This window comes from Bos grunniens, chromosome 25, assembly GCF_055505025.1.
Source record: "Bos grunniens cultivar Pamir isolate PY7600 chromosome 25, Bosgru_T2T1.0, whole genome shotgun sequence".
Taxonomy (NCBI): Eukaryota; Metazoa; Chordata; class Mammalia; order Artiodactyla; family Bovidae; genus Bos; species Bos grunniens.
The window spans coordinates 17657514-17672958 of record NC_141189.1 but is presented as its reverse complement, the minus strand read 5'-3'; the positions used below and the strand labels follow the sequence as shown (position 1 = coordinate 17672958).

Below are 15445 nucleotides of genomic sequence, written 5' to 3'. Positions count from 1 at the left end.
TCCCAGCCTGGGGAGCTTGAGCACCCACCTTTTGCCTCTCTGTAGTTCAGTCCCAGATCAGGACTCTGAGGTTCTTGGTTAGTTGGTTTGCTTGTTTTATTTATTTTTTTGGTGATTCGGCAGATGCTTCAGCTCTAGTCCTCACAGAACTCAGAACTTTGATGAGGGACCTGATGCTTCAGAGGTTACGCACAGACTGTGGAGTCCAGTAAAACTGGGTTCAGATTCCCGTTCTGCCACTTTTTCACTGCTGGCTCTCTGCCTCGGTTTCCATAACTATTAATATGAAATGGAGGTGATGCTACCTACTTTATCTGTTGGTGTGATGATTCAGTGAGATGCTAGAGGTAAACCACACGTGGCCCGTATAGACCAATCAATTCTATTGATGTTACCAGTTAATTAACTCAAACAATGGGAAAGGCACAGGAATCCAGAGGAGAAAGGCTTTTTCTAGAGAAGATTTTTTGTTGTTGTTGTGGACCATTTTGTAAAGTCTATTGAATTCGTTACAGTATTATTTCTGCTGTATGTTTCAGTCTTGACCACAAGGCAGGTGGGAATCTTAGCTCCCTGACCAGGGTTTGAACCTGCACCCCTTGCATTGGAAGGCACAGCCTTAACCATTGGACTGCCAGGGAAGACCCCTAGAGGAGATAGCCTTTTATTCGTCGACAGGGTAGGGAGTGAAAGGTAGATTGGTCAGGGTCCCAAGAGGAAAATGATGTTGAAACTTGAAAAGTGGAGAAGAGGATTGAGGGAAGGGCCAGTCCGGTAAGAACAGCTACAGGCATATGAGCACATCCAGCCATGTGAGGGACCCGTGGGTAGTTTATTGTGATAGAAGTGAAATATTGGGAGCAAATGGGGTTGTGAAGCTGGGGTCCGATCAAGAAAACATTACTTATTCGTGTGTCCATTTGGCAAATATTTGTCGATGACTTGCTGTGTGCCAGCCACTGCCCTGGGTCCTGTCGGTTCTGCAGTGAACAGAACAGGCACAAATCTGCACGTTTGTGGCACTTACTCCCAGTGGTTAGAGGTAGGCATTAAGCAAATAGATAAAATACAAAGGGAGTCAGAGGGGGGAAAAAAAAAACAGGCAGGGAAGCAGAGTGGGGGCTGCTAGGAGGGTTGTTATGTCACATAGGCCCTTGGGCAGAGACTAAAGGAGGGGCAAGGGGAGAGCTTTGGGCAGAGAAGACAGTGAGAATGAAAGGCCTGAGGTTGGCACTTGTGTGGCTGAGTTAAGGGGGACGAGGGCAGGGTGGTGGGAGGCGAGGACAGAGGGGTAAAGGCCAGTCATATAGAGCCTTGTGGCCATTTGTAAGAGCCTGTGGGCTTCCCAGGCGGTGCTGGTGGTAAAGAACCCACCCGCCGGAGCAGGAGACGTGAGATGCTGGTTTGATCCCTGGGTCGGGAAGGTCCCCTGGAGGAGGGCATGGTGACCAACTCCAGTATTCTTGCCTGGAGAATCCCCTGGACAGAGGAGCCTGGTGGGCTACAGTCCATAGTGTCGCAAAGAGTCAGACACGACTGAAGTGACTGAGCACACACAGGCTATTGAATGAGTGGGGGGGTGCTCATGGGACATTTTCACTGACACAGGGCCAGGACCGGACAGATTTTAGCAAGATATGCTCCCTGGCTATGTGGGTAGAGTAGACAGTGGGGAAGGGCAGACGGGGAGACCCATCAGGGCTGCTGCAGAAGGTCTGTGGAGGTGACAGTGACTCAGGCCGGGGGGCAGCAGTGAAGGAGAGAAGGCAGTGGGTGCAAGATGGAGTCACTTGGATCTGTGGCTGGACCCGGACATGGACCCGGAAAGAGAGGAATCAAGAAGGACTTTAAGTTTTGGTCTGAAAAGCAGAGAGACTGGTCTTCTCCTGCGATGGGAAAGAGAGTGGAGACAGGTTTTAGGAGGAAGATCAGAGATTCAGCTTCAATGCTATGAAGACCTGTCAAACAGCTGGAGCAGACTTCGCTGGTGGTCCAGTGGTTAAGACTCTGAAGTCTCAAGGCAACAGGCATGGGTCCAGCCCCTCTTTGGGGAACTTAGAGGGATGGCCAATAATAATAATAATGAAGGTAGCTGAATATGGGATTCTGGAATTCAGAGGAAAATCCTGTCAAACTGTATCTATCTGGAATGTAGAATCATTGATTCTTTTCTGAGAAGAGAAGTAGGGTGGATGGAGGTCATTAGTTATGCAGGTAATATAAGAAAACAACATCCCCAAGAAAATATTTTTAACCTGTTAGATCAGCCCACAATCCCTTTTGCTGATTGCCACCCCTTCCTAATCCCCAGTCTTCCCCTCCTGGAGTAACTGTTGTCCCAGGCTGGGCATGCCTCCTTCCAGATCTTTCTCTGTGCATCAGCATACCCCAGCGAGTCCATAAACTGCATGTAGTATCTTGGGAGCGTAGTATTTTAACAAAATGGCAACGTAATGAATGTGTCACATGTGCTTTCGTCACTTGTCATTTGCCCCTCTTCTCTGAACTGTGTCTTAGAGATCCGCCCTCGGTGTTACAAACAAGCCTAGCTTTTTAAAAACTTGTCACCGTATGTTATGGACAGACTGTGGGTTATTCAGCCGTTTTCCAGATGGAGGGCATTAGCATTTTGCACATTCCTCCTCCAGCACCTGTGTGGGTCTCTCTGGTAGATTCCAGGGATTGAACTGACTGGGTCTGAGTAGATTGAAGCTAGGCAGGGTTTTGTTTTGTCTTGTTTTAGTGGAGACTGCCACGCCGCTCCCCGAAGTGCCTCTGTCAGCTTCCTCACCAGCTGTGGCAGGTTTTTAATGAGGGAGGCCACGGGGATCTGTGCTTTAAAGCAAAGCACAGTGGTGGGCTGTGGGTTGGAAGGAACGAGCAGGAAGCCAAGAGACCAGGGAGTCTCTGGGCTGCTGATCCACTCTTGGGTTTCCCTGGTGGTTCAGCAGGAAAGAACCCGCCTGCAATGCAGGAGACGCAGGAGATGCAGGTTCGATCCCTGGGTCAGGAAGATCCCCTGGAGGAGGGCATGGCAACCCACTCCAGGATTCTTGCCTGGAGAGTCCCACGGACAGAGGAACCTGGTGGGCTACAGTCCATAGGGTTGCAGAGTCAGGCACGGCTGAAGCAACTTAGCACACACTCATGTTCTGCTCTTAAGAACCCAGATTTTGGGGGAGACACAGGCTACTTTTGGGGCTGAGATGGTCCCCTTCCCTTCCTTTCCTCTTGGAAATAGATTAGCACAAATGAAATGCTGCTGTCCCGCAGCCTGCACGCCTGGCTTCTTCCCTGTCAGCCAGTTTCTATTTCTAGCCCTCCTCACCAGCCAGAAGTCATTCTCTTCTGACAAAGACACCAGTCAAGACATTATAAAATCGCTGTTTTTATTAGAGCAGACCAACTCCTCCATCATCGAGACCCTTATCCTGCCACCAGCCTGGTAGCATCCTTGCCTGACACGCTCGACGGCGCGTTCAAGGGCTGGTGCATGACCAAGGTTGTGTTTGTCACTAGCCTGGCGCCTGTTGGAAGAGTGTGATCACAGCCCCACTCCCAAGACAGACGGAATCCTACAGCCAGCTGCTCTCCTGTTCCTACACTCTCCTGTTCCTGCATGGGGAAAGCAAAGTTGTAGCCTCTGAAAAGTTACGTCATCTTTTCTTTGCCTGAATTTCAGGTGGGTGTTAACTTTGTATGAATTGCCTTCCCCGTTAGCTCAGGGAACTAGGTCTAGGGTCTAAACTTCAAGTTTAGATTTTGTGCGCTCATAATTAGAAACTTTGAAATGTTTCTCTTCAGCATCATCTTCATTGCTAACCTTTATCAAGAATGTATTACACAGCCGGCAATATTTTAAATGTTTTGTGTTTATAAAGTAGGTGCTTTTAATTACCATCCCACATTTTTTTCCTTTTTTGCATTTTTAAATTGAGATATTTTATGTAACACAAAATCCACCATTTTAACATGTGCAATTCCTGGATTTCCCTGGTGGTCCAGTGATTAAGCCCCCGAGCTTACACTGCAGGTGCCACAGGTTCGATCCTTGGTCAGGGAATTAAGATCCCGCATGCCTTGCATTAGGCTTCCCAGATGGTTCAGTGGTAAAGAATCTGCCTGCCAAGCGATCTCCCATTGTATGGATATGCCAACAGCCTGTTTTTCCTTTCACCCATTGAAGGACAGTTGGGCTGCTTCTGCTTTGGGGCTATTATGATGCATGTCTCTAGGACCACATCTCACTTTGACAGCTGAGGAGACTCGGGCACCAGCGTCATTTCTCACTCAAACAAGCCGGATGGGATTCTTACCCAGGTGCCTGGCTTCACAGCTGAGCCCTCACCACCCAACTTGGCTGTTTAGCTGACGAGTGAAGGTCTAGGAATTCTGGACCTATGCCGCTTTCGTGGCATATTGCCTTCGCGGCAATTGTGTTTCCAAATTAAATATTGAACCCTGTGGTCCGAGGAGTTCATTTTGGGGGACTTGGGTCTGTCCTGTTTGAATCATCACCACTGTGGGACATCCTGGCTAAGCCAGGATTGTTCATTCAATTCAAAATGGGTTTACCAGTGGTCTTTGATGTAATTGACTCAGTCCTGCCCTGGGAGTTCATGGTCAAGTAACTGACATAGGTTCCCAGGATGCAGACTCTGGGATGGAATTGCGTGTCCAGGAGGCTGATTTGAGGCGGGGGGGTGGGGGGGGCGCTCTCAGGAACAACTGGAGGAGGAAATGCAACCCACTCCAGTATTCTTGCCTGGAGAATCCCATGGGCAGAGGAGCCTGGTGGGCCACAGTCCAAAGGGTCACAATGAGTTGGATACAACTGAGCAACTGAGCAACTGGGCACACACACTCAGGAACAACACCTTTGTGGATGAGGGAAGTAGGACTGGGCACAGGGAGGAGCTGAACTGTGATGCCAGCCGTGCCGATCCCCCAGGGAGTGGTGGGGATGGGTGGCCCTGGCAGAGGTGCTCCCAGTCGAGGCAAGGAGCCTGGGTCTCTGTTCCTTTGTCAGCAGTCAGTATCAGAGATCAGACATAACCCAGTATGAGAGGGGCTTCTCCCTGGGAAGGGACACAGCTCCCAGCAGCTAGGGATGTGACCTGGGCTCACACCCGCTATACACATCTAGCCCCACATCCATGGTGGCCCAGATCAATTCTCCGACAGAGAAGGGTCTGTGAAGATGCTGCCGCACACAGCTAAATGGAGGGTGTAACCCAGCCTGGGGTGGGGGTGATCAGGGAGGAAGGGTCATCTTAACTGTGCCGTGAAGTGGATCCCAGACCTGCAAGTCCACTGCCAGCCCACGAACTGCTCCTCTTGGGTGCCTCAGTGTCTCTACCCGACTGCCCCAAACCCAGCTCAGCCCTGCGCCTCCTCCAGCCTTGACCCCCTGAGAAGGACACTGCCATCCCTCTAGTTACACAGGCTGGAAGCTGCAGTTGGTTAGTTGCTCAGTCGCTAAGTCACGTCCGACTCTTTGTGACCCCATGGACTGTTAGCCCGCCAGGCTACAGTTTTCCAGGCAAGAATAACTGGAATGGGTTGCCTTTTTTCTTCTCCAGGGAATCTTCCCAACCCAGGGATTGAACCCTTGTCCCCTGCATTGGCAGGTGGATTCTTTACCACTGAACCACCAGAGATGCGGCAGAGTCATCCTTAATACCTGTCCTTCCTTGCCGCCTTTTTCCAGACCATCACCCAGTCCTCCGTCCTCACGTTCAAAATATGTTCTCCCTGCCTTTTGCTTGTTGCCGACACCTCTTGTCTGATCACCCACAGGAGCATCCTCCCAACACCCCCACCCAGCACCCACTTCCGCTGACTTTCATTCCAACCTCTCATCCCAACATCGCCCCTCTGCCCCAGTAACCCCACGCAGCTTCCCATTGGTGTGGGGTTAAGAGCAAAACTCCCTTCTGTGGCCCACACGGCTTTGGTGGTCTTGCCCGCCCGGTCCCGAGTCACCCGCTTGGCTCCTGTGCCCCCCATCTCCAGCCCCTCTGTTATTCCGTGTCCCTCTTACTCTCTGCTCTCACCACGTGGCCTCCACATGTGCATCCACTTTGCTTGGAGCACACACACCTCTGCGCCTCTCAGTTAACTAGCTCATCCTTCACGCTGCAGGTCTGTTGTCGCCCCTCCATGGAGCATCAGCTGACCTCCCAGCCACAGTCATGTTTCCCTCTGAAAACCAATCAGTCCTGAATATTCACTGGAAGGACTGATGCTGAAGCTGAAGCTCCAATACTTTGGCCACGTGATGTGAAGAGCCAACTCTGTGAAAAAGACCCTGATGCTGGGAAAAATTAGAGGCAGGAGGAGAAGGGGGCAGCAGAGGATGAGATGGTTGGATGGCATCACTGACTCAATGGACATGAGTTTGAGCAAACTGTGGGAGATAGTGAAGGACAGAGGAGCCTGGTGTGCTGCAGTCCTTGGGTTCGCAAGGGGTCAGACATGACTTATCGACTGAACACCAACAAGGCATCACTCACCCACCTCCAGAAATGGTTGATGATGTACATTTGGTGGTGGGGCCCTTTGCTTAAAGTTGCTCCTCCTCCCTAGACCATCTGCTCCGAGAGGCAAAGGAACTGTCCCCATGTTGAAGAGGAAGTGCTCAGTCAACCTAAAGAGAGGGAAGGGGAGGAGGGAGAAGAGGGGGACTGGGCGGGGAGAAAAAGATCCCAGTGCCACACGGCCAGGGACGAGATAGGGGCGAACCGTCATCTCCTCTACGTGCCTGGATCTCTGGGACCTCACACGGCAGAAATCTTGACTAGTGTGTGAGATGACATCTGTTCCAGGACCCTGAGTTCCACCCACTGCACCACCCTAGATTGGAGCAGGACATTTCACTCCCCACCGCTTAGCACCCGTCATCAGCACAAACAGGCTTTGCCCCTCATGAGGCTTTGAGCTGGCCTGGAAATGTCAGAAGCCAGGGGATCACCAGTGTGCCCTGACCACTCCTCTCGTCCCAGCCTCAAGACGGCTCCCGGGTCTCCTGGTGCTGGGCCTTTGCATATACTGCTCTGCCCGGATGCCCGCCCCGTCCCTCCTCTGCCCGCCTCCACCCACTTCTGAGCTCCCTGCAGCCGGCATCCTGACCTCTCCTCTGTAGAGCCCGCCCAGCCCCGAGCCACACCGGGCACCCGTCCTCTGCACCCACAGCTCCCGGGCCAGCACCCCCCCAGCCCCCCACCGCCTCAGAGCAGTGTCTGTCAGTCGCCGCTCCTCCAGTTCCTCAAGGACAAGGAGCTGATCTTCCTTCTTTCATCTCCTCCTTTCCCTCCTTGTCCCTACCTTTCCACAAATTCACCGCCTCAGCCCCCATGGGCCTGCCATCCCAGTAGGAGAACCACAGACAAAACAAACAGAGGTAATTCCAGAGCGGGGAAGTGCCGCTGCCACGTCGAGGAGGCTGAGAAGGCCGGGGACAGTCAGAAGGGGTCCCTGGAAGGGCCCCATGTGCCCGCAAGAAAGAGGAAGAATTCCCAGCCGGGGAGACCACAAGTACCCCGGCCCTGAGAGGAGAGAGGCACGGCCTCTTGGAGAAACAGCCACAAGGGCTGCTGGGCTGAAGGGTTGTGCGGAGTGGGAATGAGATCAGGAGGGTGGTGCAGCCAGATTATTTATCGTTGTCTCTGGCCCTTAGCGCAGCACCCACCCGCTAGGAGAAGCTCAAGGAAACTCTGTTGGGTCGATGGGGCGGGGCCCTGAGGGCTCCCCCGTCTTCAGCAGGGTGGGGAGGGGACGGTCCTGGGAAGAGAGCGTCCACTTGGGCAGCTCCGCTTGCTGGTCAGGAAGAGTTAGGGAAGGTCCCGGTGATGGATGCACTTGGCGAGAGGTCCATTCCTTTAGAAGGAAATTTTCAGTGGATGTCCCTCGTGGTCCAGTGGTTAAGCATCCACCTGCTAAGGCAGGGGACGTGGGTCCGATCCCTGGTCCAGGAAGCTCACACATGCTGTGGAGCAGCTGAGCCCGTGAGCCACAACTGCTGAGCCCCAGCACCCTAGAGCCTGTGCTCCGCTGGAGAAGCCACCGCGATGAGAATTCCTCGTACCACAAGTAAAGAGTAGCCCTGCTCACTGCAGCTAGAGGAAAGCCCGCCCGCAGCAACAAAGACCCAGTGCAGTCAAAAATAACTAATAAAACATTTTTAAAAAGAAGCTACTCTTTATATATATTTGTGAAAAAAAAAGCTCTCGGATGCAAACCAAGTGGTGGAGGCGGAGACTGGAGGGAAAATTCCACCCAGGTGACGTCTCTCCTCCCATCAGGCCAAGTGATGGCGCTGTGGGCTTGGAGGCTCTGATGGGCAACAGCCGCCCTGAGTCAGTTTAGTACCAGCCTGGCAAACACCCAGAGACTGTCTGTACAACTGGGCTTGCCCGGGGGCCCTGCAGGCCTGCGTCCCCTCCCGAGCTCTCCTCAGGGTGGACGGTGGGAACAGCCTCAGCCCCTGGCAGTTCTGCTCCAAATCCTCCACTAGCCTCCCGGCTACTTCAGAGTAAGCCCAGAGTCCTCACCATGGCCTCCACCCCCGCCTCAGAGCGTTTGCACATGCTGTTCCTGCCACCTGGAAGCTCCTTTGTCCAGATTCCCATAGGGGTCTCCTCCTCCACTTCCTTCAGTCTCCTCTTGAAAGTCATTTCACCAGAGGCCTTCTCTGACCCGCTGGCTAACATAGTAGCTCCACCCTCTATTCCCTCTGTTTTTCTCGACCTCTTATTTTCCACAGCACTGAGCTTCATTTGATATAATATACCCCCTCCCCTGCTTTTTTAAAAAAATAACCTGTTTCCTCTCACTAGAATGTAAGTTTCTTGAGAGCGGAGTGTTTGATGTGCTCGCTGTGTGCCCAGAGGAGTTGTTCAATAAATACTGAGTGAATGAATGAATTGGAGAAATGAGGTCAGTGCCACCCGCCACTCGGGGTCGTGTGAATGTGGAATTTCGGGCCTTGCGCTTCCCCGCGTGTGGTTTGCACGCCTGCATTGCCCTGCAGGTGGCAAGTAAACATGCTATTTCAGAAGGTCCGTATTTCTCTTTGCCTTCTGTTTATGGCAGGCGATAATGATTTTCCATTTATGGCATTAATATAAAGTTTCCTTTTTGAAGCACGCTCATTCAAGATTAAAAAAAGAGAAAATCTCTGCCTGCCTAAAAGACAGTATATAATGCACATTGCTGTCTTATAAAAAAAAGTTTTCTGAGAATAAAAAGAAATGTTAATTCTTTTCGAGTGGCTATTGAAAAAGATTTTATAGATAGCTGTGGAAGAAAAAATGGTTTCATAAAGATAGTGTCCTGTGTCCTGGAGTTCAGGAGGAAACCCTAGATTCTGGATCTGCGTGAATATTCTAACCTGAAATGAAGCATAAAATCTCAAGGTATACATGGGTTTCAGGAAATAATGGTGCACAGGTATTTGAGAAATAACCCCAAGTCTTCCTTTAATGATCCATCTGACTTGCGCGTAAGCATGTGGTTTTGTCCTTCTGTCTACCCATGGCCATGAGAAACTTTGCTTCAGTTTGTGTTGTTTTGATCCACCTCTAGGGGGCAGTCTCAACCGTTGGTTTAGATCTTGCAACCTAAGCATGCAGAATGTGGAGTATCTGTTGTTGTTTTAAGGATGGGAGTGCATCTGATATGTCAGCAAAAGCCTCAACATACAAGCTCAGAACTATACTTTTTCACTCAAGTAATATGCATTCAGGACTTACTGTGCCGTGTTGGGAAACCCGAATCACTGGGAGAACACTTGTTTGGGTTCTGAAGGCAGAGTAGGAGTTTTGTGCTGTAAGATACATTTGGATCGCCGATTTCTGGGAGCATAGGGCCATCCTTGAGAACATTCATTAAGGTTTTTTTAAAAAAATTTATTTGTTCATTTTTTATTTGGCTGTATTGGGTGTTAGTTGTGGGACACAGGCTCTTCATTTTTTCCTGGGGGATTTTTCACTGGGGCCCATGGATTCTCCAGTTGTGGCTAAGGCTCCAGAGCACGTGGGCTCAGTAGCTGTGCTGTGGGCTTAGTTGCCCTCCGCTTGTGGGATCTTAGTTCCCCAACTGGGGATCGAACCCATGTCCCCTGCTTTGCAAGGCGGATTCTTGACCAATTGACCACCAGGGAAGTCCCTCAGGTATTATTTTAAACCTCTACTGAATGCTCCACTGTTGCTAGGACCTGGTAGTGACTTCAGGTTCAGATACCTCTTAGTATTAGTTCTACCACTGCATCACTGAGAACTCACTCAGTGTGAATCACACTCACACACACACACACACGTGGCTTGAGTAAAGAAAATAATGTGTTAACTCTTGTGACTTAAAAGTCCAAGTAGTGCTGGCTTCAGGTGGGGCTGGATACAGGGGTTAAACATGGTTGAGAAGTTCCCGTTTCTATCTGGTCGTCTATCTGTGTCCTCAATTCTGCTGGCTCTATGTTGGTGTTACTCTTGGACAGATCTCTTCATGGAACATAGAAGGACATTTGTAACTGTGAACCTAATCAGTTGATAAAAATAGCTTCTTCATTTTGGTGACCTTTGTAGCTCACAGCTCATGCATGCATGCTAAGTCGCTTTAGTCATATCAGACTCTGTGCAACCCTATGGACTGTAGTCTGCCAAGCTCCTCTCTCTCTCTATGGCATTCTCCAAGCAAGAATACTGGAGTGGGCTGCCATGCCTTCCTCCAGGGGATCATCCCGACCCAGGGATCGAACCTGAATCTCATACATCTCCTGCTTTGGCAAGCGGGTTCTTTACCACTACTGCCACCTGGGAAGCCCCCCTTCACAGCTCATATCAGCTAATAATTCCAGGGGAAGAGAGAGAGGGGCTTTTCTAGCAGATTCAACCAATCACTGGTTTGAGTCTGTTGACCTGGCTTTGGACACAGCCCTAAACCAGTCACATGACCAGGGAGACAGACTAGCCAGATTAGCCTGGCCTTGGCTGTCCAAGCCTCAGTCATGTGCTCACCCTTGAGGAGTTGCCAGTATGATTTCCACCCACACCGTGTATGCTGAGAGTGAGGAGAGATGGTTTCCCAAAGGCAAACCAAGGAGATGTAACTAGAAGAAAATGAATAGGGGCTTCCCTGATGGTCCAGTGGTTAAGACCCTGAGCTTCCACGGCAGGGGGCATGGGTCTGATACCTGGTCAGGGAGCTAAGATCCTGCGTGCCCTGTGGTGCAGTCAAAAAAAAAAAAAAGAAAGAAAGAAAGAAAAAAATGACAAAAACAACAGATGTCCACTATCTTCCCCTGGACATGGCTTTGGGGCAATTTGCTTCAGCTTTCAAAGCCTCCGTTTCTGCCTCTGTAAAATGGGGATAACGATCCCAGGGCATAGCATTCTTGCAGACACCCACAAAAAGCACCTTAAATGGTCATTGAAGTGGCCCAAAACCTGGGCTTCAGTAACCTGTAATGTTCGCTTGTCACTCATGAATGGTTCCTACGGTAAGATGTGGCACTTGGCTGGGGGAGGGGCAGAACAGATGGAGTAAGTCAGGTGTGTGGAAGTGCTCTGTGAACTCCGCATGGTGCCCCCTGCACAGCGTGTTCACAGCCTCATCATTAAGCCATTCCAAGTTATTGTTCTTCTCCGATGGGACTTGACACCTGCAAAGTCAGGTCCCCGACATCTGCCGGCCCTGGAAACCAACCCAACGCTCTCAGCTGCTCGTGAATGCAGCTCAGGCTCTGGCGCTTGCTAAATCAACCCTCTTTAGGAGAATTCCAATCTTCTGGCCTCAGAGGAGTACGTGATCCCTGAAATATAGACTCTGTCGAGCTCCTTTAAGCATAACTGATTCTAGGCGTTTCTTTCCAATTCCATTTTTTTTTTCCCCCAGAGAGAATTAATAATACGGCCATTGATAAAATTCTACAAATTTTTCTGGGGCCAGCATTAGGGATAAAGATGATAAGGATAACAATGATGGCCATGGGACTTGGCTTTCATGTCACGTCCGAATTCCTTAGACCATTTGCTGTACTTAATTCGAGCCTCCTCGGCACCTGTCACTCTAGGCAAACCCAACTTCTGACTGATCCATGAGCCTTTTCAGGCTTTTTCAGACTCCCAAACCTTAGCTCCTGCCCCTCCTGCTGTGTGGACTGCCTTTCTCTTGTTGTCCAGCGAGCCTTTTAACTTTCTTTTTTTAATATCTGTGTGTGTGGTGTGTGTGTTAGTCGCTCAGTTGTACCCGACTCTTTGTGACCCCATGGACTGCGCCCCCCAGGCTCCTCTTGTCCATGGGATTTTCCAGACAAGGGTTCTGGAGTGAGTTGCCATTTCCTTCTCCAGGGCATCTTCCCAACCCAGGGATCGAACCTAGGTCTCCTGCACTGCAGGCAGATTCTTTACCAACTGAGCTAAGAGGGAAGATATTTAATATTTATTTTTATTTATTAATATTTATTTGGCTGCTCCAGGTCTTAGTTGTGGCATGCAGAATCTTCCATCTTCATTGCGGCCTGTGGGCTCTTCAGTTTTGACATGTGGGATCTAGTTCCCCGACCAGGGATCGAATCCAGGCCCCCTGCACTGACAGCACAGAGTCTTAGCCACTGGACCAGAGGGAAAGTCCCCAGACTGTTTAGTTTTCAAATCTCAGCTCAAATATCTTATTTATTCATTTAATGAGGGCCCATTGTGTGCCAGGCACTGTCCTAGGGGCTTAGAATACACAAAGCGATCAAAACAGTCTCTGCCTTCATGGAGAAGTGCAGGGGGAATGGCCCAGTAATAAGAGGCATGATGAATAAGATCAAGGAGAGTTTATATTAGTGAGGGTTTGGGAGTATGTGTGTGTGTGAGTGTGTGTGTATACATGGCTTGTAATTTTTAAAAATATTTGTTTTTTCCTGCATTGGGGTTTGGTTGATCTTTGTTGTGGCTCACAGACTCTTTAGTTGTGACACCCGGGCTCAGTCCTTGTGGCGTGTGGAATCTTAGTTCCCCAACCAGAGACTGAACCCACATTCCCTGGATTGGAAGCTCGGCTTTTTAATCACTGGACCACCAGGAAAGTCCCTGGAATTTTAAGTAGGATGCCTGGGGAGGACGTCGCCAAGAAGGTAAGATCTGAGACCAGCCTTGAAGGAGATGAGGAATCTGGGTATTTACCCTGGGGAAGGATGGTGAGTCAAAGGCCCCTGGGTGGGTGGGCACAGGCTGGGTGTTTCGGGTACCGGAGTGATGAGGTGGTCAGAGACGTGGGTGGAGGCCCAGTGGGCGGGGCCTGGTGGCCGCTGGGAACCCCCGCAGAGTCCAGAGTAGAGAAGTGAAATGATTCGGCTTCCCTTTCATCAGGACTCCTGGGCTGTCGCAGGGAGGATGGACGGCAGCGGGGAGGGCAGGAGGGGGAGGACAGTGAGGAGTCCTGAACCGGCGCGGTAGCAAGGAGGTGGGGAGAAGTGGTCAGATTAGGGAATAAGTGGTATTTTTCACATGATGCTGATGGATTGGACCTGGAGTGGGAAAGTGAGTGAGTGAGTAAGTGAGGCTTTCAGGATGACTCCCAAAGATTTGAGCCTGGCCATGCCCTCAGAAGCCTCCCCAGTCCCCTCCTTCAGATCCCTGGCATCACATTTGATACACTTTTGTTATAATCCCTTGGGGCTTCCGTGGTAACTCAGCTGGTAAAGAATCTGCCTGCAATGCTGGAGACTGCTGTTCAATTTCTGGGTTGGGAAGAAACCCTGGAGGAAGGCATGGCAACTCCAGGATTATGGTCTGGAGAATCCCATGGACAGAGCAGCCCGGCAGGTTACAGTCCACAGGGTCGCAAAGAGTCGGACACGACTGAGCCACTATTCACAGCACAGCATAGTCAGTTGTCTCCTTTCTGTGGCCTCAGATGCCCTTGGGAATCTGATGAAAATGATGGACTCTCTTCCTAGAAAAATACCCTTATGCATTCAACTGAATGGGTGTCCCCAGACCCCACTGCGGGCCATTCCCTAAATTATAGACCCCTGGCCAGTGTGTTGCTTGACTGAGCGCATGACAGCAGGGGCTGCCATTCACATCCCTCAGAACCGGAATGCGAGGTGGAGTTGTAAGGATCAGCCCCTGACTGAGGGTTGGGTGCAGACAAGCTGGGATCTGGCTACCCACTGGGTTGAAGTTTTTGTTAAATCCTCATTGCATAGGTAACAGCCACACAGTAAACACTTGATCAACATTTGCTAAAAGATGATGATGATAAACTTGGTACTTTACAAGGTTCTGCTGTGTTTGTAGGATGTCTGATGTGTGTGCGTGCTCAGTCATGTCCGATTCTCTGCCAATTCATGGGCTGCAGCCAGCCAGGGTTCTCTGTCCATGGGATTTTCCAGGCAAGAGTACTGGAGTGGGTTGCCATTTCCTACTCCAGGGGGAAGGCTTAAATATTAATTAATACTCACTCACTCTCACATTCCATGTTCTATAGCCTGAGAAATAAAGCCTCAGCAAAGTGAAATATGCCGTGCCAGGAAGAGAGGTGTCTGGCATCTGACCAGGGTGAGAGTTAACTGGTGGGCACTGGTCATCCTCAGCGGTTACCATCACGGAGCTGGACAATGTGGAAGCTGAGACTGGGGCCCAGGGCTCCAGGCTTCCCACATGATGGTTGGTTCCCCCACTTCCGCACAGTTCTACATTCTAGAAATTTATAATCCAGCTAAGGAATCAGTAATAAGAAGAAAGAAAAGGATCCTTAATGATTTCCACTTTTATTCTTAGAGTAAATCTGCAAGGTAGACCTTATTAACATCCCCTTTTTACAGACAAGGAAACAGAGGCTCAGAGAAGGTAAGTAGCAGAGTTCAGGGCTCCCCTCCAGGTCTCCAAATCCCCAGATAATGAGTGAGCAATAGATATAGTTAAAGGCTTACAACGTAGCACTTAATTATATACGATTTCACCCTGTATTGTGTGTAACTTAATACTAATTGCGGGGTTTCAAACTGAGCTGAAGTGAGAGGGGGTGAGAATGGCAGAGGAAGCCTTCATGGAGACTTCGGGAGCTGAGCTGGGCCTTGGAGAGGTTCTGGGGGGAGCCGCAAGGGGAAGGGAATCGAATAATTAGGGCATCAGGACAGCAGTGAGCTGGGTGGGGTGGGGCGGGGCTAAGATAGTACTATTTAAATACTGAGAACTACCCAGGTGCCAGATTCTGTGCTGCGGCCTTCTTATCTTTATTGCATCCAACTCACCTTCGATCCTGAGTTGTTGTTGCTGTTTAATCACTAATTCGTGTCTGTGACCCCATGCACTGTAGCCCGCCAGCCTCCTCTGTCCATGGGATTTCCCAGGCAAGCATATTGGAGTGGGTAGCCATTCCCTTCTCCAGTGGATCTTCCCAGATCAGGGATGGACCCTGTGTCTCCTACACTGGCAGGTGGATTTTTTTTTTT

The 15445-nt window shown here is 50.4% G+C and overlaps 1 protein-coding gene across 13 annotated transcripts in view; it reads left to right on the top strand.

Annotated features, from left to right (window-relative positions):
- The window catches only part of KATNIP (katanin interacting protein), a 229795-nt gene that overhangs the window by 40752 nt on the left and 173598 nt on the right, over positions 1 to 15445 (top strand). For 2 of the 13 annotated variants that reach the window (XM_086375193.1, XM_086375200.1), the window contains exon 3: positions 3520 to 3682. The exons of the other annotated variants lie outside the window; for them this stretch is intronic. The gene's annotated coding sequence lies outside the window, so the exon portion shown is untranslated. The remainder of the gene's footprint in view (positions 1 to 3519; positions 3683 to 15445) is intronic. 13 annotated transcript variants of the gene reach the window in all.